At 38.4% G+C, this 23,995-nt stretch overlaps 1 protein-coding gene across 5 annotated transcripts in view; it reads left to right on the top strand.

Moving 5' to 3' along the window:
* Window positions 1–23,995, top strand: part of PTPRZ1 (protein tyrosine phosphatase receptor type Z1) — a 132,999-nt gene that overhangs the window by 807 nt on the left and 108,197 nt on the right. The window lies entirely within an intron of this gene.

Here is a 23,995-nt window from a genome sequence, read left to right as displayed (position 1 = left end):
TTCACGTGGGACCACGCATAGAGAATATGGATTCATATATAGATTTTAGTGGGACTGCTTACATAACCAAATTCATTTTCAGCTCATGCAGATCTGTGCAACTGGAATGCATCCTAAAAATCATGCAGTGCTCTGTTTTACATTATAAGCGGCATGAGTGAGTTGCTGTTATAAGTGCTCTCTTCAGTACTTTCTCAAATACTAGAAGCTTCAGTGGTGGGGCTTGTATCTTACTGGATGATTGTTTTGAATTTATAAGGTTTTATCGAATAGATCACTAGATAATACTAGCTGGCTGCTTGTATTTCAGTATGAGGAACTTGGGAGCTTCAGATCCTTGTGTACAAAACCAGTCTTACAATAGGTCTGTGATGATTAAGTAGGCACTAACCTACATTTGTCACCCAATAGGTGGTGCTGCATCTGAAACCATGCATCTCTATAAACAAAGATCGGGGTTAGGTTACTCGGAGTGAAAACAATTTCGTACCAAGTTCTGCTAGTTAGCAAAAACTACTTTTTAAAATTTTGTCACGTGAAAAATATTTTTACTTCCTTTCAGAAAATACCGTGGAATGGTTCAACTATAAATGCAATGACTGTAACTGACCTTCAGTTAAAATGTGTGGTCCTTGTAAGGGCATTAATAGCATTTTAATGTTGCTTTTAAACTAACCTATTTCTAAAAACAGGGTACTTAGTCCAATATAATTCTCTTATACTAGTTCAGCAAAGAATGGCCTGTCATAAACTTTTGAAAAGTTTTCATAATGTCTTTCTTACACTGCCAACCTGTTTCCTAAAATCAAAGGTATTCCCAAGGCTGTCTAAAGGAAAAAATATAGCAGGTGGTTTTATATGAGTTTGAGAACAGATCAAGTATACCATGATATGATATAATATCAAATAATATGATACAACTCAATTCAATATTGGAAAGAACTTCCCTGTTCCAAGCCTATCACACTGGAAGCAATGCAAGACATAAACGTAACTTTTGTAATGAAATCTCTTTTTTAATAATTTCATGTAGCATCTTATTAGAAATAAGATGATTTTATATAATGTAATGTGCATCTGTAGGTTATATTTATGAATTTAGAAGAATCTGGCAGGGTAGGAAAAGGTCTTTTACTCACACATGAGGTATAAATGCGGCTACTTTTTGTTTCTCTAGACTGATACATTATTGTTTTCAAACCTGACCTGAAGAGGACCCCTGTTCTAGATGTGATGGATTAATTGTTCTCAATGGTGCATCATTCTGAAGATTCATGAGCTAGACTGCTCAGTGTGTCCAAGAGCATGATTGTTCCCAAGCATGAATACCGTGTGCAGGTTATTAAATAAATTTGATCAGATTTCATTTGAGTATCTTCCTCTTTGAGTATCTCTCCATAACTAAATATGCTATAATGTGATAGCATTAGCTCATAGAAACAAATATTTTGTTAGAATTCTGATATTATTTCCTTTTGTGGTTGGGTTCTTTTTCCCAGAAAGTACAAAATAAATTATTGCATACCAGTGGATGGTTCCAGTGGCTTGGTGAGAGAGAAGAACTGGGTTGGACTGTTTGGCTCTTACCATTAAGTATTTCTGGTAGAGAACAAATCAAACCCAAGGCTCTGTGAATGGATTTTTGCTGGAGAGCCTTTGCATTGTGGAGCCTATACTTACTAGTGTGAGGCTGATCAACGTGTAGATCCCGGCCTCGTTTGCTTGTAGTTTCAAAAAATGTTGTTGAGTCCTCAGCTGGCCACATTCAGAGCTCTATAGGTGGTCCTTTCTAATGAATCTGTTTGGGAGACTTGCTGCTGCCTTGGGAAGATTCATTGGGAGAATCTGTCTCATGTTTGGAAAAGACAAAGCAGTCAAGTCAGCCTCACTGACGAATGAACGATTAGAGCAGATGGATGCAAAAAGCTTGTGGGAATGACAAGACAGTGACAGTTCATTCTCTCTTTTACTGAAGAAATGCTCAGGATCTCAATTCTAATATCCCTGCTGAGATACGAACAGCACCTTCCTTCACAGCGTTACTGAAGCCAAGTAACTTGATTACATCAAGTACTGATGTAATTATTTATGGAACAGGGTATTATCTGAGTATTCTCAGTGAGTGCCATTCAGTGAAGTTCAATGGAGCTACTTGTGGAGTGAGATGCTATTCAGTCACAAGTAAGGGCTTGTGAGAAATCCTATGCAATTGTTTGTGAATGCCGCTGTAGTTAGAGAATTCTTATTAAGTTCTTTCTCTTATTAAGACTAAAGGGAACAAAAAACCCTATGTGGACAATTCACTTGTTTTTTTTACATTATTATTTTAAATGAGAAATTTATGAAGCTATAATCTTCAGCCTGCATAAGTTTCAGGCTGGAGATATTCTTTGAAATTCTGCCCTGGCTTACTAATGTGTTCCATATAACCTAAAAGTCAATGGGGTGTGCCGTTTTTGTGCCTTTTGTCTCATTGTGCCTACGGAAAAAATATCTGGAGTCTTTTCAGTTAGTAGACTATTTGTGAATCTGTGTAGGCAAGAAAATGTTAATAGAAAAAGGAAGATGTTTTAACAAGTTACACTGTAATTGTGGCTGAATTTGAGTCAAAGTGGTGTAAATATTTAGGCAAGAGTTAAAAATATTCACTGCTCTCAGTACTAGCAAAATATATGGGTAGTTTCTCCAAATAATGTAAAAATTGTCTCCAAAATTAGCTAGTCTTCATCTTACTGGTATCACTGTCTGACCTCAACCAGGGTTTTGCCTTTCAAAATGCAACTAATTAATGTTTGAATTGTTTAATTAGTTGTGTCTCCATTTAATTTGTCATTATCTAGAACAGATCTCTCCCTCGTTTTTAGTTTGTTTCTGGCATCCCTGTACCATGACTTTATTTGCACAAAAGTAGTAACATTTCCCTAAATATTCTAATTTTTCTTATACAGCTGGCATTAGGACTGTATTTCCAAGCTAGCAGACAGCATGCATCTCACTATCAACGTAAAAGCAACTTCTCTGCGCTCCTTACTGGATGGTCACAACTAATAACAATGAGAATCTAAAGGACAGCACCACTTTAGCTTCCTAAATCCAAACATGCTTTTTGTTCATTCTCAGGTCCACGTGTTTAGATTCAGTAAGCCCTTAGATTGTTAAAGGACTATGGAATCAGATCCTTCTTTCTTTCACTAACGTCTTATTTTGACATTATTTTTGTAGGCCAGTTACTTGGCACACTCAAAACTGAATTACATCATAGTAGTATAACTGTATATTATTTCTAATGCTTTAGCACATTTTACACTTAAGATTATATATTCCTGTGAATGATGATACATAGCTGCTAAGGAGAAATTTACTACTGCAATGTCTAAAACAAAAGAGCTAGAAGAAAAAATAAGAATTTTAGGACCAATTAATTTTGTATTTTAACCATCTATATTATGACCACATATATGTTATGCATTTTTATACCACAGAGATTTATATATACCAAAATCTAAATATAAAGTATGGATTTATTTTAGGTTCAAATACTGGCAGGTATGAAAACTTGTGCAGAAATGAATGACCTTTTCAAATTAATGTAAGTGAGCCAAATATTTACTCAGCACACTAGTCTGTAGGACATATCTAAAATAGTTAAAGCTGTAGTTTCCAGTGTTGAATCAATACAATTTGTAAGGAGAGTTTTCTCAGCTGTATTTGGCCTTACTTCCCCTTTGAATTCACTCTTCTATCTGAATTCTTGGCAAGACACTAAATAATATATGTAAAAAATAAGATGGCAATTTGAAACTATTATCATTACAATTTGTATTGTAAATTAGGATGTTAATTTATGAATGTAGGCACTTGTCCATTTCTTAGAGAAGGTGATTTCATTGATTTTCAGTGGTCATCACTTAAGTGGCCACTTCCCACTATGAGTTCTCTAATTAGGAATTTAAGGGTGAACTGATTCTGTTCTTTTGCTGAGAATTTCAATTCCTCTTCAAATGTGCTGTGGTTCTCAGTATTCCCTGTAAGGCCTGGAAGTCTGTGGCAGTTCTGGAGCCCTCCACTCCTATTTAACAGCTCGATTCTCACAGCTTCGTGCACCATTTATGTGGCTTTCCTGTATGAGACATCCTTTGGCTATTCAGGAAGCTTCTTTTCCCGTAAAGACAAAAGTCACCTTTTTGAATACGTGTCAAGCATTCTGTATTGGAAAGATGAATCTACAGGAAGAAAAGAACTTACAGTATTAAATAAACAGAATCCACTAAATGAAAGATAGCAAATATTTCAAAGAGGCTGGGACTATAAATGAAACTTGGCTCCAGCAGGTTGTTGAGGAACTTTTGGCAGCAGAGTACTTTTGTAGGAAGGTATGGTGCAGGTTGCTTGTTGAGTACAAATTAGTAATGTTGGTCAATTCAGTCTCGAGGCTCAGGTGTAAATAAGTGGAGATTTTAGAAACAAGGTTTATTTTACTTATTTTGTATCACTGGCTGATATTGTGCCACTATCTGATAGAGGTGAAATAATAGACTTTTTAAGTAAAACAGGCACTGTGTGAAAATGTCATTTTCTAGATAAGGCATGCCTCTGAAAAACTCACATTGCCTTCTACTTCTTGCCCATACTTGACTTCAGTTTTCTTTGATCCACCATAAGTCGCTATGTTTTATCCTAAAAATCAGTATTTTTCATTACTAATTGAAGACCCCAGGAGCTACTATTTCAGTTAGCTAATTTCAGAAATCACTATTGTGGTAAAAGTCCTGTGGATGACAGAAGTACTGTCCTACATCTGATGAGGAAAGCTCAGCGGTGAAAGGAAAATGCCCATGGAACTTAGGTGTCCAAATCCAGAATTTTAGTCAAAAGATTCCCTGTCTCAGCTAATACCTTTCATGGCTTCCAGAGAAGCTTTCAGGCAGCTGTAGTTCTTCTTCTGCATGTGCCTTACCTGATCTTATTATGTGCATCTCAATGCCTCTTTACCACCAAAGTTTTATTGGGGCCTGAACCCAAATGTTCTTTCAGATGACTTCACTGATCCTTAAGTCAGTAAGACTTCCCTAAATAGATGCTGACAGAATCAGGTGTCTTAATCTGACTACTGCTGCTACTTCTGTTTAGGACAAAGGACAAGGTGATGGCTGTGGCACCTTCTCATGTTGTTGCCCAATGACTGAAGCGTTTTACCAACACAGTCTAGAGAGAAGGCCTGTTCTGGGCTAAAGGGATTTGAAGCTACATCTCCTGACTCCATAAGAAAACTTTTCGTGCTTTTGGTTTAATATGAAGCATTTTAGTTTAAATTTTTAAAAATTTTCTAAAAAAATATTTTCAGAGTATACTGGACAAGATCTTGCAAAAGAAATCTATTGAGGTGCTGCTAAGCAGTCAGAAACCACATCTGTGTCAGGAATATTTGGAGCTGGAAATGGAACCCGAAAGAGTTTGCAAGAAAATTTTCCAGCGTATAAGTTTGCCTTTTTCTCACTGTTCCTTAAGCATCTTCTTCAGGCTTTTGGAGGCAGGACTCTGAATTGGTAGGATATTAAAGCAAGAGAGAAAATATGAGTTCTCATGCCTGCTCCTACTCAGTATTTTATTATCTACTTGCTATTTTATTATCTGTATCTACGTATTTTATTATCCACTGCCTTTTCTCTGGTTGTGCTCTAGAAAGAGCAGGTTTTGCCCATTTCTTTAAAAGTCTGAGGTACTTATTTTCAGAAGGGAGTTCTAAGCTGCACTTCTGAAGAATCCAACTCCCAAAGGTGGGTGAAGCTCAAATGTGTTTCCACCAACTCAGCATTTTACATCAGCTGTCCTGGGCAGCTGAGTACCATTTGGGCAAGCTGGTTGCTTGTTACTGCACTCAGCTGCCTAGATCATCTAAAGACAGTGGAGCAGCCTGAACTTCAAGCCTCTGCCTAACAGGTGGGTGATCCAACTAAATGCCATCTTCCACCTGGACTTTTGTCTAGGTCAGGGCTATTGAATACATCATTTGCAAACGACCTTTGAATTCAGCCGCTGAAAACCAGACTAGATTTGGTTTGGTTACTTGCCATATAAAAAGCACTGTTTCTTTCTCTAGATTTTGACAGTATCCAATTAGACATACCAGGTAGCATGGGTTTTTCTCCTACTACCCTTTATGCTTCACTGAACTTAGCGACTGTAGTTAGCTTGGAATTTTTCTCTGTGATATTGAAACAGCAAAGATTACATTTCTATATGAAGATATCAGGACTGCTCATCTGACTAGTGAGAGATTTCATTAAGAGTTTTCGGGAACAGTATATCTGTTAGTAATTTGGCTGTGAATTGTCATCCTCATTGCCGAAAGATTTCTGCTAAATATTGGATTACCTGAAGGCCAAAGTATAAAGCTGTTAGCATTTGAAAAGGTATCCGTCTTCACTGCCTTAGATGTCTGTATGATAAGACAGAATAACAGTAAAGCAGTGAAGAGTTGTTTAAATGGTGACATTGAAAGGGCAAAATAAGAGACATGATAAGTATTTTTACTTTGTTGAAATTGTGTTACAAAGATTTGTCTTCAAAATTAAGGACATTGCATAAGAATAAATAAAATGTATTTTAGTGAAAGGAGACATATGTTTCTGTAAATTCCTTAACAGAATGTGACAAAGAATTCTCTACTCATTTAACATTTCCTTGGGAATCATGATAAGTTCTTTGATCAGGACAGATTTTTTGTTTTTTTTTTTAATAAGCTATCCAGGCCAAATTAAACTTTTCCTAAAGAAAATAGAAGATTTTACTGAATTTCTTGAGATTTAGACTGGTTTGTATCATAATTCTTAAGAATACATTTTTCGAAAAATAATGCTATCTTTTAAAGCTATCAAATCCCTTGAAAAGATAAATTTGTTATGTTCTGCAGGGGCAGCTTATGCTGAAGAAACTGAAAAATTTTTGAAAGCTAAAGCAAATATTTTGAGGAAAAATTAGGTCTTTAAAATCAGTTTTTAAAAAAATACTTGATTCTTCAATTGCTTTAGATGCTGAACTCCATAATTTAAGCAGAAGTTCCCAAAACCAAAAGCATCTTCTTGCTCAGACTAAATAGTTAATGATCAGAGCAATAGCTGGCTTTATAAAAGGGACCTAGTATAACTCCAGGCAGTTTGTCCTCTAGCTCCTTCTGACCAATTACATTTCATATATTTCTAGCCATTTGGAAAAGTCATTTTGTTCCAAGTGTATACCAGTTATTTCTGTCATTTCCTTTTGTAACTCTTGTTCTGATAGGCACGTCTATCAAATACCTAACAAATTTGTCAGGTTGGGGCTTCCTGGGAGGTTCAGGAGCCTTCTGCCAGATTCTTGGAGCACTCCAGTTATGTGTCTGGGAGATTTCATGTTGCATGGTGCATTTGCCACACAACCCATCCACCTATCATCTGCACAGAGATTGGAGTGAGTCTTCTGTGATCTGTGCCTACCTTTTTCATTGTAATCTTTGAGTTTCAGTCACTAGCTTTGCATTTTATGTATATGGCAAAGTTGCAGAAAAACTTGTTGTTTTGTTGTTTGGTGGTTTGTTTGGTTTTTTTTTAACACACCTTACGTTTGTGTTAAAAACCCTTGTGTATCACTGTAGATCCACAGTTCACAGTAGTTACTTCTGCCTCATGTGTGTGAAAATGCATATGAATAAATCCTGGATAAGCATCAAGGAGAAAAAGTTCCAGAAGATCTGTTTTAAGTTTTAGGATAGTGCTGACAAAAACCTAAATGGCTATAAACTGGCAATGTGCAAATTTAAGCTGAAAATTCGAAGAAAGTTCCTGGCCATTACAGCAGTGGAATTTTGAGAACTCTTTCCAGTGGTAGTAATAGGAGCAAAAAGCCAACCTGATTTTTTTGTAATCATGGAGTACTATGTTTTTTGTAAGATCCTGTGGCACCTGCAACAGGAGAGTACCGCATCAATGATCTAGTGGTCCCTGTCAGTAAGTACCATGGCACAGTTTCAACTGTGCTGAGTAAGAAAACTGAGAAGTGTGCACCTGGCTGTGCCAGCCAGCTGCCTGCTGAATCAACATAAAAGTGTCATTCCTCATGATTTGTAAGCTGAGGTACTGAGGACTGAGTGCTTGCTTAGCATCTCAAGTACCACTCAGCATTTCAAAATGCACTATGTAGTAAAATTTCATAAACCTATACAGAAAAAGAAATAAATATAAATTATATAAATAGGAGACTGTATGTTGTAAATACAATATAAAGTAGGGAGACTTAAAAATCTATATTTTGTGTTTAATTATGGTATTTTGAGGCTGTTGACCATGTGACTATTTTAAATAAGATTACTTGTACAAGAACAAGGTAAGAAACCTCCTTTAAAGAAAAGTATTTGAAATCTCCCATGGCATTGTATGACTTTAGGGCTAGGAGTATAGTTCAAATACTAGCCATTTGAAAATCTTTGAGAACTGGCAGTGCTCTCACTCTCTCACCTGAGTGACATAAATCTCAATTAATTGTATTTCAGTGTCAAATTTTGCATGGCTGAATTCTGAGAGTATTCTCAGGTTTGTCTGCCCATTTCTTGTTAATCCTTTCCATGTATCCCTCTCACATTCTCCTATAAATGGTTTGGCCTCTCTGACAGCCCCATGAACTCTTTTCTCACCACGTACACATTTCTCCAAAGACACAGGCAGTTACATTTTAGTCTACTCATGTAAAATTTCTCCTGCAGCTTTGTAAGGGTTCTCCTTGTGCTTTCTGCACCCCTTTTAATGTGTAATTCTTATGTATCTGATACAATTCCTCTTCACTATTTCTTCCTCCTTCTTCATTTGGGATGAAGAAAAAGAGATTTGTATTTTGCTTACTGCTTTATCTATATGGTAAAAAAATAAAAATAAAAAAATAAATCAGTATAATAGGTATTAGAACTACCCAAACATGAGGTTAAAAATATAAATTCCTCATTTTGTTTCTCTGTGAATTCTATTTTCTGTACTGTTGTCTAATCACTTTCAAAGGTTTAGTTTTTGATATCTCTTGATGAGGGACAGAAAAGAGATTTCTGTATTTACAGTATATATATATTTGAGCAGAGATCAAGTCATTATTCCACAGAATTCATTCAGGAATACTTAGACTAGAAATTATTCTTTTAATCCATTAGTGAAAAATGCATCCATGAAGAATTCCCATTGATTATGTAAAGCTATCCTTTAAATGGAGTCCTTTTCAGTCTTTTCTGGTTTGTACCATCCACTGTGGGATTTGTAACATGTGAATCAGAAGATAAAACATGTTTCCATGTGGCAGTGGTAATCACTGTCTGTATGGGAAGTTCCAACCTTTTTGTGTGAGGTGATAAGACCGTGACACAAAATCTTCTAAAGGTTTGCATGAGCAGTGGCTGTACTCATGCAAAAGGAGGTTTAGGTTAGATATTAGGAAAAATGTCTTCACTTAAAGTGTGGTCAAACCTGTGGCTGTCCAAGGAAGTGGCGGAATCATCGTCCCTGGAAGTGTTCGAATGAACATGTGGATGTTGCACTTGGGGACATGATGAAGTGGTGGACTTCATGGTTGGACTGAATAGCTTAGAGGTCTAAGAAAAATGACAACAGGAACAGATATACCCTGTTTATTAGGAATATGTGCACATCTTAAATGATCTGATTAGCTTTAGCAATTATTAGGGTGTTTATTGTAGGAAAGGAGAATCGTCATATTAAAACAAATTGAAAGTGGAATTTAGAGCAGATTAAAAATACTCTTATTGCCCTGGTGAATGGAAGAAAACAGGTTCAGCTAAATCAGGTAAAGCTAATAAGGCAGTGATGCATAACAGATAGTTTCAGGCTACACGCAGTCAAGTGAAATACAGGAAAATGTATATAGAGCAGCCAGAAAATGTAGTCCTGGTTTTGGTGAATAAGGTAATATCAGTTAATCGGCTTTTTCTAATGTGATCTACCCATTCTATCATAATTGTAAATGGTGCATTTGAATAAAACTGTAATCCATGTTTGTTTCATTAGTTAAATAATTCCTTGGATGTGCAAGAGCTTTTCTAAACGTGTGTAACTTAAATCTACTGTTCCCTTGAAAGCAATGGGAAATTCAACCAACTCAGGGTATCTTTGTGAGTAAATCAAAGCAGAGGTTTTTTCACCTTGCAGCGGAACTCAAAATGCTGTGGTAGGTGTCCCACTTGGCACCTAGATTGGGATTGTTAGCAACCAGCATACCCTGTGCTGGACGTGCGAGCTTGGCTGGTAAAATACAGATCAGTGTGGATAATAAAGTGTGAAGAGATAGCTAACTGGGATGTGCCTCTCAGGGTCATGTATTGGGAATAACTATGCTGAAACACCTTGTTTAGATGGCTAGACCTGACAAAAAAATGTTGTGGAATTCAGAATTGTTGATCTTGTTACGCCTAAACCAGCTATAAGATATTGATACTGGAGACTTATCATCATCATCTAATAAACAACATTTGCCCAAGAAACAGGAGATGACAATTTTAAACCTTTTCCAAGTACGGGGGTTTGAACCACAGATGTGGAGAGCTGTATGATCCACAGTCTGACAGAGCACAGCAGCTGAGGATGGGCAACACTGCTGCTCATACCCAGGCTGCAGATGGGAATAGTAGAAAAGTTTGAAAGAAAAAACCTAACTATCCAGTCTAATGGCTGAGACAAGGTGGTCCAGCACAGCGGTTCCAGGTGCTAGACTAGATTTTTGCCCTCCTTTCTTCACTGTGCCCTCACTATGGTGCTCTAGACCAGCAGCTGCCATTGTGTGTGAGCAACAAATCCCCGGTCTCCTTCTTCTGCTGCTGCTTCCCACCATCTTCCCCCACCAGGCCCCCCCCATCATTGTCACTGTGGCGGCAATAGGGCATCTCTCTGGTGAGATGGACACAAATGTGCATTTGGCATTTGCCTGCAGAGGCAGCCTATATTGCTGGAAGGGCCACTCTATCTGTGACAGGCAATAGGAGTCAGGCCAGAAAATACGTTCTGTAAGTTGGTTTAAAATTTTGGGTCAGCTGTTGGACCATGCTGCATTATGTTTTTCTGGGATAGGAGTGAGACATGGGATTCCCATGCTTTTTGGTTTGATTATTTTATCTAGCTGCTATCCAATGTAAAAAACACCAGGATTTCTGTTGTCTCCTGTAGTTTTGAAACCTGCTGAAGGATGCTGCTGTATCTTCTGGAAGGTCAGTCTGGTGCTTATCTAGGTCTTCTGGGCATCTCTGAACAGTCACCTGCTTACCCTGCATCCATGAAGTCTGTACATCTTTCAGTCTTGGACCAGTTGCTGGTTTTTTTATGTTGCAGAAAGTGAACCAGTTAGGCACAAAAGTGCGCTTTATCTGTCCGAGAAAGGAACTGTGTTGCTGTATCATTAGTCCATGTAAGAAATGTATGCATTTGCACCACCCCTGTTGGAATAGCAGGAGGTTTTCTACCACAGGCAGGTATGGCAACCAAGTGAACAAGAGCTGCAGTGTCCTGGAAGAAAATACAGCATGTGCTCTTTTTTGTAGAAAATCAGCTGCTTTAGATGGGATAGAGACAACAAATGCATTTCCCTGGTGAGTCACCAAGCTTCCACAAAGCCCCATATCTCCAAGGCTTTCAGCTGAGGTGGAGTATATTACGCTGCTTGCAGTACAGTCAAAACCTTAAAGGCTTAGTCAAACCTATAATTAATTAATGCTTCTATAAGACTTAGGAGATATAACTCACTTGATGAGCACTAGGTCTGTTGCTAATGATTTTAAATCTACAAAGCAACTTCCTAAAACCCGTTGAAATTGGCAATTATAATGTGTTCTGTCTTACACGGGAAAGCTTTTATCACTCCAGAGCAGGAAATAAATGCATGACTTAAACTGGAGAGATGCAGTGACAGAACAGCGTCAAACTGTGAAACACACTGCATGGCAGAAGGCCAGAGGAGGATTTGCTGTTGCTTGTTCCAAAACTTGAAGTAATTTCAGTGTTTCTATGTTGCATAAATGACTGTGAAAGTCCCAGAAAGTCTGTAGTTGCATGTGCTTATGGTCTGAAGATAAGACTTAATTGAAAGATTTTACTTTGATGCCCTTCTTTTTTTTTAATTCTGTGCAATTACAAGGCTACATTCTGACAGACCACTAGAAGTGAACTGAATGAAAATATTCTGACTTGTTCTGTCACGGATACTTAAATATGATTAAAAAAAAAAGAAAAAAGATAAGATTAAAAAAAGTTATTAAAATGTGTCTGAAAACCTATTGTTTTCTGTTCAAGTGTAGGAATATTTTGTGGAGAAACTAATCAACTGCAGTCTAGAAGCTTGATTTTTGCCATGGTGCTTTCTGAGAGCAAAATGTGCGAAGCTATCTTCTGTGTTTGACTAGTGCTTGTTGTGGGTTCAACAATGACAGCCACCAAACTGTTTCCCTAACTTATTCAATTTTTCATAAGGTCATTAAAATTTAAGAGGTTCTTTGGTACAAAGCAGTGTGGTGTTTGCTTGTAAACTTTCTAAACTTCCTCAAATAACTTCCAGTTATTAATGTGTAGAAAAAGGGAAATAAGAACATTTTAAGAAAATAAAAAGGCATTAAAGAAAGACTCTGCTTTTAAGGATGTATGGATATTTTTAAGCAAGTGTAGTGCTGCCAGATGTAAATAATGTTGAAGACATTTTCAGAAACATTTTATATACTTTGATTAATTACATAATGAATTCTCCCTAGTAGATGTTTGATTAAGTGAAAAATACTTCAAGTTGCTTCTTGAAAGAGCAAATTTTATTGTAGTGGTTTTATATCATAATAACAAAGTTACATCCAAGTAAAATGAGGGGAAAAAAGTCTATCTTACTACTTGTCCATAAGCTTTCCACTGAGTGATTAAAGTTAGCATTGTGCCCATTGGTGCAATACTGATATACTTCAGAAATTTTACAGGCATTTGGGAAATTTATAACTAGTTTATGGGAAATACAACCATTTAAATTACACAATATACTTATTTCAATACATAGACAGAGTAATCCTCTAAACGGGTTTTTACATGTCAGATATTTAAACAAAAATGAAATCTGCAGTTAAACTGTCATATGGAGATGCTGTATAATCAGGAAATTGCTATCATATATTATTTATGTATCGACATCTAAGTGCATCTGTCAGTGACCAGAGTTTCATTGCATAAGGTACTGTATAAACACAGAGCAGGAACATGACATTTGCTCAAAGGAATTTAGAAATAAAATAATATACAGAAAGAGAAGCTGATAGGACAGAGAGGATGGGAGTTGCAACTAAGAAAAAGTCATATATTAGTCAGTATAAAGAGCAGTTGAGTTGGTGAAGCAGCAGTTAGTCCGATCTTTTCTAGCTATTCCTGTGAGTGCCGGTTTTCAAAGAGGTATTGAACAGATCTGTCTCAGTTCCTCATCTGTAAGCTAGAGGTAGTAATATTTTACTCAAAGACATTTTGCATGAACAAGAGCTTGTTCACCTTTCTAACACTCTTTCAAGAGTGGAAAAGTTAGCTCCAAGTCATGTTATAGGGCAGTGTCCCACTGTAACAAAGTTATGCAGGGAGCCTTTGCAGCCTCTGTAGGACCCAGAGTGTGCGTGTGGACGCTCCATTTGTAGTCACCTGGAGTCCCTGGTACAGCCCCTTGTGTGCCATATAAGACCTAGGCAAAACTTAGAGGTGAGGAGAAGCATTCACCTGGAGACCTTATGTGTCCTCGTGATTTTCATGATTCAATAGGAAACTGAAAATTGTGAGACCTTGGAACTGAACCTGGCAGACAGTATCAACTCAAGCATGTACTTTTACTTTCTTTGCTTCAGTTTTCTGTCTGCAAAACTGAGACAATATACCCATACTTTCTGATGTCAGTTCAGGAACAAAAGTGCTGTGTAAATACTAGGGTGCACAGTACAGTGTGAGCCCTGGCATGTGAGGAGCTGAGGCTGTGCTGCTCTAGATGACAAGAGAGTCCTTTTAATATGAGCACAGCCTTCCTAATGGTGTATGACTTCACTTAGGTGAGACTGCATGTACATTTATTCCTGAAAACATGAGTCAAAACCGCTGATCCAAACATTTATCCTATGGTAGATCCTCTCTGGTCATAATCCTGAGCAGAGGTTCTTACCATCTGTGACCCACTGGTACAAGGAACCACGGGCTGCAATAAGCTTCATGGTCCCAGCCTGAATGTCAGAATGGAGAAATGTAGCAAAATCAGGTAGGCATTTGCTGTATAAAACAAAGCTCTAACATGTCACAAAAGGAACTATTATACTGAATGAGGATACCACTGATGTTATTTTATCTAATTGCTGTAATTTAGTGTTTATATGCTGTATAGCTAGACATATGGTAGGATAGTCAACATGCTAAAAAGTTAGGTTTTCCTCATGTGTAGCAGTCAGTAAAACTTGGGCCCACGTCATGTTTGATGATAATAATAAAAATAATATTATCCTTTGTCATTCTTCTTGCTACAAAGGTGGGCATATGAGCATGGGTATAGGTTTGGTGGGTGTTGGCAGTTATTTTCGATTAGCTGTCATCTCGGTTCTACAAGGTCTTGCAACGCACACTGTCTAGGTGCTGAATCAGTGGGCTTTTCTCTCTTATGCCCTACATACTGCCAGGTAAAAAGGGACATGGGTCACCATTCATGCTTCACTGTTTGCTGCCAGTTACCACAGTGCAGTGTCCTAATAAATTCTTTGTGTCTCCAGTTCTGACTTCAGGGACGTGGTGTTGTGTATCCGTTACTTGTAATTTAGATGTAAATACTGACTTTTAAGTTGTGACCACAAGGACAGGCAAGTACTGACATGGGCAAAAGCTTTAAATTGCACAAGTGAGCAGTGTATAACAACCTACATTTCTTTCACTTTCTCCTTAAAAAAAAAGCATATGTTAAAAATGAGTTGAAGGACCATTCCAGATTTCTGTTGTCTTCCAGCAAATGATGACTTATATGGGTAAAAGCAGTAAAAAAAGTGATGGGTCCTACTGACAAGAGAAAAAGACTTGATGGTAGTTTCCAGAGTACTTCAGAGTTCATAGAAATCCTGGAGAGATTAAGAAAGAGGAAGAGAGCAAATTGAGGAAAAGAATAGGAAAAAAAGAAAAAAAAAGAAAGGGAGAAAGAGGAAGGAGGGAGTGAAGAAGGAGGGGAGGAAGGAAGAAGAAAATTTATAAGCGAGACACATTTGGTGCTTGTGCAGCTTGTTTATCTCTTGTCTTTTAATTTTGGTGCTGCTGCATTCTGCAACTACTTGCCATTTGTAACTACTAGAAAAGGAGGCTGGGGGAGTCAAATTACTCCTGCTGTAACTTTTACAGGCATCGCATCACCAAACCCAGAGCGAAATGAAATGAAGTAACTCAACTCCAAGCTTTCAATATCAGGGTTTTTTTACAACTCTTTTCCCCATAGTGAGGAAAACGAAGAGGGTAATGCTACCAAATGTAGTTAAGTGAAGTTTATTGCAGAGCAATTTATGAGATGCTCATTTATCACAACAGAGAAAAAAGTAGCTCAGAGCAAGAGTTGAGGAGTCTTCATATATTTTTTTTTTAAACAGGAATTGTTTATGTAACTTCCTTGGCATCATCACCACAGTGATCTCTAAAAACACATAGGTATGTAATACTTCTAGCCAATACAAAATGAATCAGTTATAGAAAGATGCTTGTTGACACTTCCAAGGAGAAGTTAAGTGATGCAACAAGAAGAGCAGTGATGGGTTTGGGGAGGGAAGAGACACCACCGCCCTGCCCACTTACCCACACTTGCACACTGCCTTGGCCTTTGAGGCTCTCCCTCAACCCCTCCTCTCTTCTCCTGCTCATAGGGAACCTTATGTGCTCCTCTTCCCCTCCTTCTCTTCCTCAGTTCCACATCTGGATGTGACCCAGATTTCCCTTCAGAAAGTCCTGCTCTTCTGGAGACATGGAGAATTCTTGTCTGACAGGATAGAGGGAGTACTGCAAAGCAGATTCTGAGTGATTGTCACTCACTGCCTATGATGAGCATCCATATCTGAGATTATTGTATAAATTCTGTTTGTACAACATGCAGTCTCCATGCAGCTTGAGTCCTGTCGATATTCTGGCAATATTACAAATAAATCATAATAATAGTTGTTAAAAAGTGAGTGCTGACACTGATATTCAGGCTGTAATGACCATTGTAACCTAAAAAACCCCAAGGAGCTTTATTGTTTTCAAAAGAGAAGTGTGTGTTCTTAGGCTGAAAGGTAATTTGGTTGTAACAGTACATTAAATTTATAGTGAATGCATCCCCACCTAGTGCTGCCTCCTTGCACAATATGCAACCCAGGATTTGATGGTAAAACTCACTGCTCTTGAGCATGGCACACTGCTGCCTCTGTGGATAGGATATAAGTGTGCATAATAGATCAGACAGGGACTGCTGGTTTTCACCAAAATGTATAGACCTTTGGTAATAACTGTCTTTGTGAGGGAACATCTGAAGGGATGGTAAAAGCCTTGGACTTGTAAGGACTATAGTTAGGAAGAGTTTTAGTGTGCAAAGGGAACAATCAAGCTGGCATGGCATGTAAGTCCTGTACATTTAAGGTTTTTTTCGGAGAGAGAATATTTAGAAATGAGTTTGAGCTATATTTCACAATTATTTTAATTGGAGAAAACAGCTCTAAATTCTTTTTGATGCAATAACTTTATTGAGTGCTATTTTAAGACGCCACCCTAGGCTCTAGTCGTGAAGGAACATGTGCTTGACTGGACTGCAATCACTCCAGAAAATAAAACTGATGTTATACTTGCAGCTCTAAAGAGATCTCTGTTCTTTTTTCTCCATGCCAAAATTCCACGATGACTGTGATGAGTATCCTACTCTTCTGAGGGAAAAAAAAGAGAAAAAAGAGAAACAAGCTGTAATTTCCTTTGGAAAAAAAAATAAGTAAAGAAAGAAATTGGCAAGAAAAAAGCCATACTAGTGCAAATCCTGATCAAAATAAATTCTTCTGCTCAGTTCTAAAGCGTACCCATAAAATTTTTGGTGTACATCTACAAGATATTACAATTTTCTGACGTATAGCGTACAACAAATAAGTTTCTAAGACCAAGGTAATATTAGGGTGTTGTGGTTTAACCCCAGCCAGAAACTAAGCATCCCACAGCTGCTCACTCACTCCTCCACCAGCAGGATCGGGGAGAAAATTGGAAGGGTAAAAGTTAGAAAACTCATGGGTTTAACAGGGAAAGCAAAAGCCACATGTCTGAACAGAACAAAACAAGGAATTTTTCCTTCCCTTTCCAATGGGCAGGCAGGTGTTCAGCCATCTCCAGGAAAGCAGGGCTCCATCATGTGTAATGGTAACTTAGGAAGACAAATGCCATTGCTCCAAACATCCCCCCCTTCCTTCTTCCTACCACTTTCTATACTAAGAATGATACCATATGGTATGGAATACCCCTTTGGTCAGTTGGGGTCATCTGTCTCAGCTGTGTCTCCTCCCAACCTCTGTGCCCCCAATTCCTTGACAGTGGCAGTATGAAAAGCATAAAAGGCCTTGGCTCTGTCTAAGCAGTGCTCAGCAATAGCAAAAACATTTCTATATTATCAACCCTGTGTTCAGCACAAATCCAAAACACAGCCCCATACCAGCCACTGCGAAGAAAATGAACTATACCCTAGCCAAAGCCAGCGCATAGGGTAAGAAATAGTATCCAAGAGCTACTCTTGGATTTAAGTGACTCATGCACAGAAATAAGAAAAAAGTTAATTGCTAATGCAAATGACCATATACCAAATTAAATTTGAAGGAAGGGATTGATTCCATTTATACATGATCCTCTTCTTTCTTTGATGTAGGAAGATGTCCAAAATATGGCCAAAAATGTGGAGTATTCAGTGCCTGCATGAGAACTACCTATTATCATACATACACCAGTGTAGCCTCTCAAACAACATAAACATAAAAGTGGGTATTAAGATACCAATAAAACCAACAGAACCGTTTTTCCTATTGTTACATTCTTTCATTGCCTTTCCTTCCAGCATGGGAGGTAGTGGGGCTTGTTGACAGAGGTTTAAACTAGCTTGGAAGGGGAAGGGAACAAAAAAAAAGGCTCGTCAGTGATGAGCAATGGGATGGTGTGTGAAAACTTGAGAAAACGAGCACTCATGGGATCTTTCAATCTGCTTCATAAGGTATTGGCTACAATGTACCCCACCTATACCAGTGCACACAGCACAAGGAACAAATGAGGAGCTCGAAGCTTTGGCCCAGTCCCAGAGATGTGACATCACTGGCATAAGTGAAACCAGGTGGGATGAGACCTGGGACTGGAGTGCCCTGTTGGATGGTTACAGGCTCTTCAGGAGGGATAGGCAGGGCTGAAGAGCAGGAGGGGTGGCACTGTATGTAATAGAAGGATTAGAATATATGGAGCTCACAGCTGGCAATGGCACAGTTGAGAGCCTCTGAGTAAGAATCAAGGGGCAAACAAATAATGTGGATGTCATGGTGGGAGTTTGCTAGAGACTGGACAGGACAGGACGATGACACTGACAAATTATTCTTTGAGGAACTAGGGGACAGAAGATTACTAAAAAACCTGGATGACAACTTTACGGAACAGGTCCTAAGGGAGCTGACTCAGAAAGGTGCTCTCCTTGATCTGCTGCTTGTCAACAGAGTGGATCTCATGAGTGAAATAGAGATTGGTGTCCATCTTGGCCACAGTGGCCACAAAGCAATCGAGTTTAAAATCTCTGTTGACAGGAACAAAAGTGCCAGCAAAACCTCACTCCTGATATAAGGAGAGCAGACTTCAGGCTGCTCAGGGAATCAGTAAGTAAGGTCCCTTCGGAAAATGTTTTTGCAGCTGCTGGGGTCCATCAGCACTGGTCCCTTTTCAAACATCACCTCCTAAGGGCACAGGAGCAGGCAATTCCCAAGTGTTGGAAGTCAAGCAGGTGAGGCAGAAGGCCGCCTTGGCTAAGCAAGGACCTTCTCTTGGAGATAAGGCAAAAAGGAAGGTGTATGGCCAGTGGAAGCAAAGTCAAGTGACATGGGAAGAATTCAGAGATGTTCCTTGCCACTCTAGGGAGAACGTTCATGTGGCCAAAACTCAGCTGGAGTTGAAGCTGGCCAGAAATGTGGGGAATGATAAAAAGAGTATTTTCAAATACATTAATGGCAGTAGGCAATATAGAAGTATCATCACCTTATTACAGAATGAGGATGGTCACCTCAGAAACAGGGACAGAGACAAAGCAATAAGCCTGCTTTCTTTGCCGCTGTGTTCAAAACAGATGACCGACCAAGAAGGGTCCCAGTGTCCAGAGCTGGAGGACCATGACTGCAAGAATGATCAACTCCCAGTCAACCCTGAAATTCTGGGAAGCATTGAAAAACACCTGAAAGACAACGCAGTCATTGGTCACAGCCAGCATGGCTCCATGAGAGGAAAGTCCTGCTTATCCAACCTGATTTCCTTCTATGACAAGGGAACTCACCCAGCTGATCAAGGGAAGCCAGCTGATGTAATCTTCTTGGATTTCAATAAAGCTTTTGATACAGTCTCTCACAGGATCCTTCTGGACAAACTGTCCAGCACACAGATGGATAAACACATCATGTGGCGGGTGAGAAATTGGCTCACAGGTCAAGCACAGAGGGTAACAGTGAATGGGGTAACATCAGGCTGGTGACCTGTCACTAGTGGGGCTCTGCAGGGCTCCATCTTAGGCCCTGTGCCCTTCAACATCTTCATAAATAACTTAGATGCTGGACTGGAAGGGACACTGAGCAAGTTTGCAGATGACACAAAACTGGGAGGAGTTGTTGACTCCATCAAAGGCAGGAAGGTCCTGCAGAGAGACCTTGACAAATTAATGAGGGCTGGGCAATCACCAGCCATATGAAGTTCAATAAGGGAAAGTGCTGGATTCTGCACCTGGGTGGTGCAACCCCGGATGTAGGTACAGACTGGGGAATGAGATGCTGGAAAGCAATGCCTGGGGGTCCTGGTTGACGGCAAGTTTGATATGAGTCAGCAGTGCCCTGGCAGCCAGGAGGACCAGTAGGGAGAATTAATACTGATAGGATTTCTATTATTTACTCAAAAAAACTCTGAGTCACGTTAAAGTATTAGTTTGCAGTTAGCTGGCATTCAGCATAGATAAGATCTTCCTTCACCCTTAATCTAATTATGACAAAATTAATAATGACAAGCCTTGAGAAAATAAGTGCATGACAATTAATAAAAAAGTAGGTTAGATATGAAGGAGTTTGCTTTGCTGATGATGACAGGGCTCAGCCTATGAATCAGCAGTATAAGAGGAGTATGCTGAGAAAAGAAAATCGTGCAGATAAAGGTAAATTATGAAAAATAAATGGCACCCTGGAGACTAGGAAGATAATGATGTAAATCAAATCTGAGATGTGGGCTGAGGCACAATTGTATAGGTGAAAAGCAGAGCTTCAATTTGATACAAGGAAAAAGAAATGTTTGAGAAATCATCTTTATGTTATATGTGGCCTCAGAGAACGATTCATCCATCATTCAGCCCATTACTGACAGCTTGTTTTCCCTGGAGAGTTAATTTGATGGCAACAGCCTGCCCTTAGGTGTCATTTTTATGGGGACTGAGAAGCTTATTCCTATTGCAGTCAGGCTTATTGTCCTCACCTGACACCCAGCATTCACATCAATAGATGTTTGCCTACGCTGGGAGAGAGATAACCACCAGGAGCAGGTCACAGCAATTAATGTGCCCATTAAAAAACTCTTGGTCTACTCCCAAGATGGTCCTAGGAAAAGGATCTGAATGCTTTGACAACTGCAGCCATCCCTCAGCCATTGCCAGTATTGATTCTTCAGTGACACAGGAGCCTGCCCTGGCAGCAGATGAAGTCATGAGACCTTTGCACAGGGTGGGCCTTTGTGTGGTAAAGGGTATGAGAAGAGGTTATTTAGCTCAATCAAAATATTAGAAATCTGGGAAGAAGTGCATATGGAATGACAGCTGGCAGGAAGGTTAAATGGACAGCTTAAAGTTAGCAAAAACTAGATGGAAAGCCACTATTCCTTCATAATACTACACTCTCTTATGAAAGCCAAGATACATTTACATGAAACTTGGAATTCAAAGTAGAAGGCTGGACTCTTCTTAGTTGGTTTTTTTTTCTTTATAATCTCAACTGTAAGATATGTTTGATCAATGCTGCCACGGCTCCTCATCCTGTTGTGCCTCAGAGTACAAGAAATGAGAGACTTAATGCTGATTCATATATTCTAACCGTTCAAGGACAAAATACCTTACCATTTTGGGATGAAGATCAGAATTTCTTTTCTGATGTAGGCTTTGATACAGTTATCTATTTCTCATTTAATTCAGTTAACTATGATACATGTCTCCTGAGAACTTTCGAAAGGCACCATTCTCACAGGTTGTATGTAGCCAGCACACCACCAAGACATGTGCCTTACTTTTCCAAACAGAGCACTTACTTTCTGCTGCTTTCATATGCCAGTATGAGTGAAAAAAAAAAAGTTTGATTTCTCTTTTTATTCTTATTTTACTTTGGTATACCTGTGCAAAAACCTATGCTTTGGAAAGATGCGGTAGTCTTCATCATTGATGGTATGTAACTTCACATAATCAACATTCGAAGCTTGGAAAATTTTCATTTCCCTTAAATAAAACCATATATAATTTATATATTGCTTTTTCCCGGGAAAGCTATTTTCTTTTTTGAAGAGACTTACTTTGATGTAAGTCCCTTGAACCTGATAGTAAAACTGAAGTAACAAGTTAATGATATGGATTACCAAAGAATATTATGTGAATTGCAGAAAGCTGTGTGAATATATGAAATATAGTTGCTTTAGTGATAGGTATTTATGGTCTAAAGAAGGATTTTCCCAGTTTTTTCTCCCAACTATCATCTATTCTGTGCATGTCTTTGGTCAAAGATCACTTAGAAATGCAGGATTCATGTCTTTTTCAGATGAGGGTTAAGATGCTCGATTTGTTTTCAGATTCCTTTTAAGAGTAGAATTTAAGGTACAACTTCAAGATTAGCTTTGAAGTCCCAGAGAGAGGTTACTGCATATATGCATGCATGATTATTGATGGCAGCTTAAGGATTTTTACTTAATAGAAACTTCCTGTTCCTTTAATGGAGCTACAGTTTCTCAAGGAGAGGCTTGGGTGGGTAAGGGACACAAGAAGGAGCTTTGTTATTAAAATTGTTACATGATAGTCTGACTTAAAAGTAATTCCAGGCTTGTCAAAGAAACTAGCAATTAACTCTGAACCCTGTAAAATTTCCATCCTTAAATATAAAAGAGAAATATGTTCAATTTGTAATTATCTTTATGGACTATGAAAAGTAGGCTGCAGATAAAGAAAAGTATTTCATTAAACCCCATGAGGACTGTTAGATGGAAGGGGCTTTACTATGAAAATATTGGTCAACGTAAAACCTCAGTGTGATTCTGTTAGGAGAAAAACCCCACAAATATATATTTCATTATTGAAAATTCCTTCACTTGTGCACAACAGAGTCACAGGAAGGTTTTTGTAGGAGCAGAAGCTGCTGAAAAAGGCGTGGAAACCAGCAGAGGAAGGGTTTTGTGGAGGGAAGACACAATGTCGATTAGCCCTTGATGAGCTGAGAGGGATGGAAGACTAAAGATTAGATTACAATAAACTGAGAAATATAAACTGAAACAGTTGGGACATACTGTGTATCCCTTGGTGCCTTTGGAGTAAGAGATTGTTCAAGTAAGGCACTGATCTTCATGCTATAGCATACCTTTCACTAGAAGGTTAGCCTAACAGGACCCATCCAGATTCCTTAGAAAGATCTGTTTTTCTCCTCAAGAGGCATTTTTTAACAGCAGGTGTATTGTTGCTTTTCAGGGAAACATTTTGAAAAGAATTCATGTCATTTAGGTACACAATATCCTACAGCAGAAGCATTTGAATTTGGGAGACTGGAATCTCCCAAGGTCTTTTTTTTTTAATTAATTCCTAATAATGATATATAAACATAGTTACAGTAAATCCAGTAGCCGGGAGACCCCATCCTGGCCTCTCCTCTTTCAGAGTCCTTGAATGCAAAATTGCAGGGATGTCTTATGGACCAAAACTGATTTCAGTGACATTAAAAAAAAAAAATGGGTCTGGGGAGAATAGATGTACCTTCCTTAGATTTATAGGAATCTAGTTACGTCAAAGTCAGCAAAGCCAGACTGCACTGAGTACATCTTATTGGTCAAGTGAAGGTGTTATAACTTTGTTTTGATTTATATGTGAGAGATGCACTGATGTAACTTGCAGAGGGATTTTTTCGCCATAAAAAAGTTCACTATTGTGGCACAGCTGCGAAGCATTTTTATTGTACATAGGATATTTCCAAACTATTTTGATTTTGCAGCTAATTAGCCTAAGGTAGTTAGGTGGTGTTTATTTACTTTAAAAGACCATTTTAAACAGTTATCTAAAATATTCTTTCCTTTCTGCTTAACTAATTTGCAGTTTTTACTGTAAACTGTATTTTAGGAGACAAGAGTATGTATTGTTTGAAAGTTTCATCACAATATTCATGAAAGTGAAAGCTTGGCTGCCTGTTTTCTCTGTGGATTTATGTAAATTTTCAGGGACCTTGTGAATGGAAGGAGTCTGAATTTGTGTCCATGGTAATCTGTTCAATGTGTAGAGGAAGTTACAATGGCCTTAACGCATGAAAAGGATCAGTTGTTTTCATGGAAAGCAGTCAAGACATGCTTTGAATTCAGATAGTCAACTTAATCAGAGCTGGACTTTGTTTTTTAAGGATTTCTCTTTGAAAGAACTGAATGCTGGTCACCTGCTACAATCAAAATACATCGTTCATCTGTAAAGGGGCATAAAAATTTAACAGTTAGATGAAGAATGGATA

The sequence above is a fragment of the Chiroxiphia lanceolata genome, chromosome 5 (genome assembly GCF_009829145.1).
Source record: "Chiroxiphia lanceolata isolate bChiLan1 chromosome 5, bChiLan1.pri, whole genome shotgun sequence".
Lineage (NCBI taxonomy): Eukaryota > Metazoa > Chordata > Aves > Passeriformes > Pipridae > Chiroxiphia > Chiroxiphia lanceolata.
This window is presented reverse-complemented; position numbering and strand designations above follow the sequence as displayed.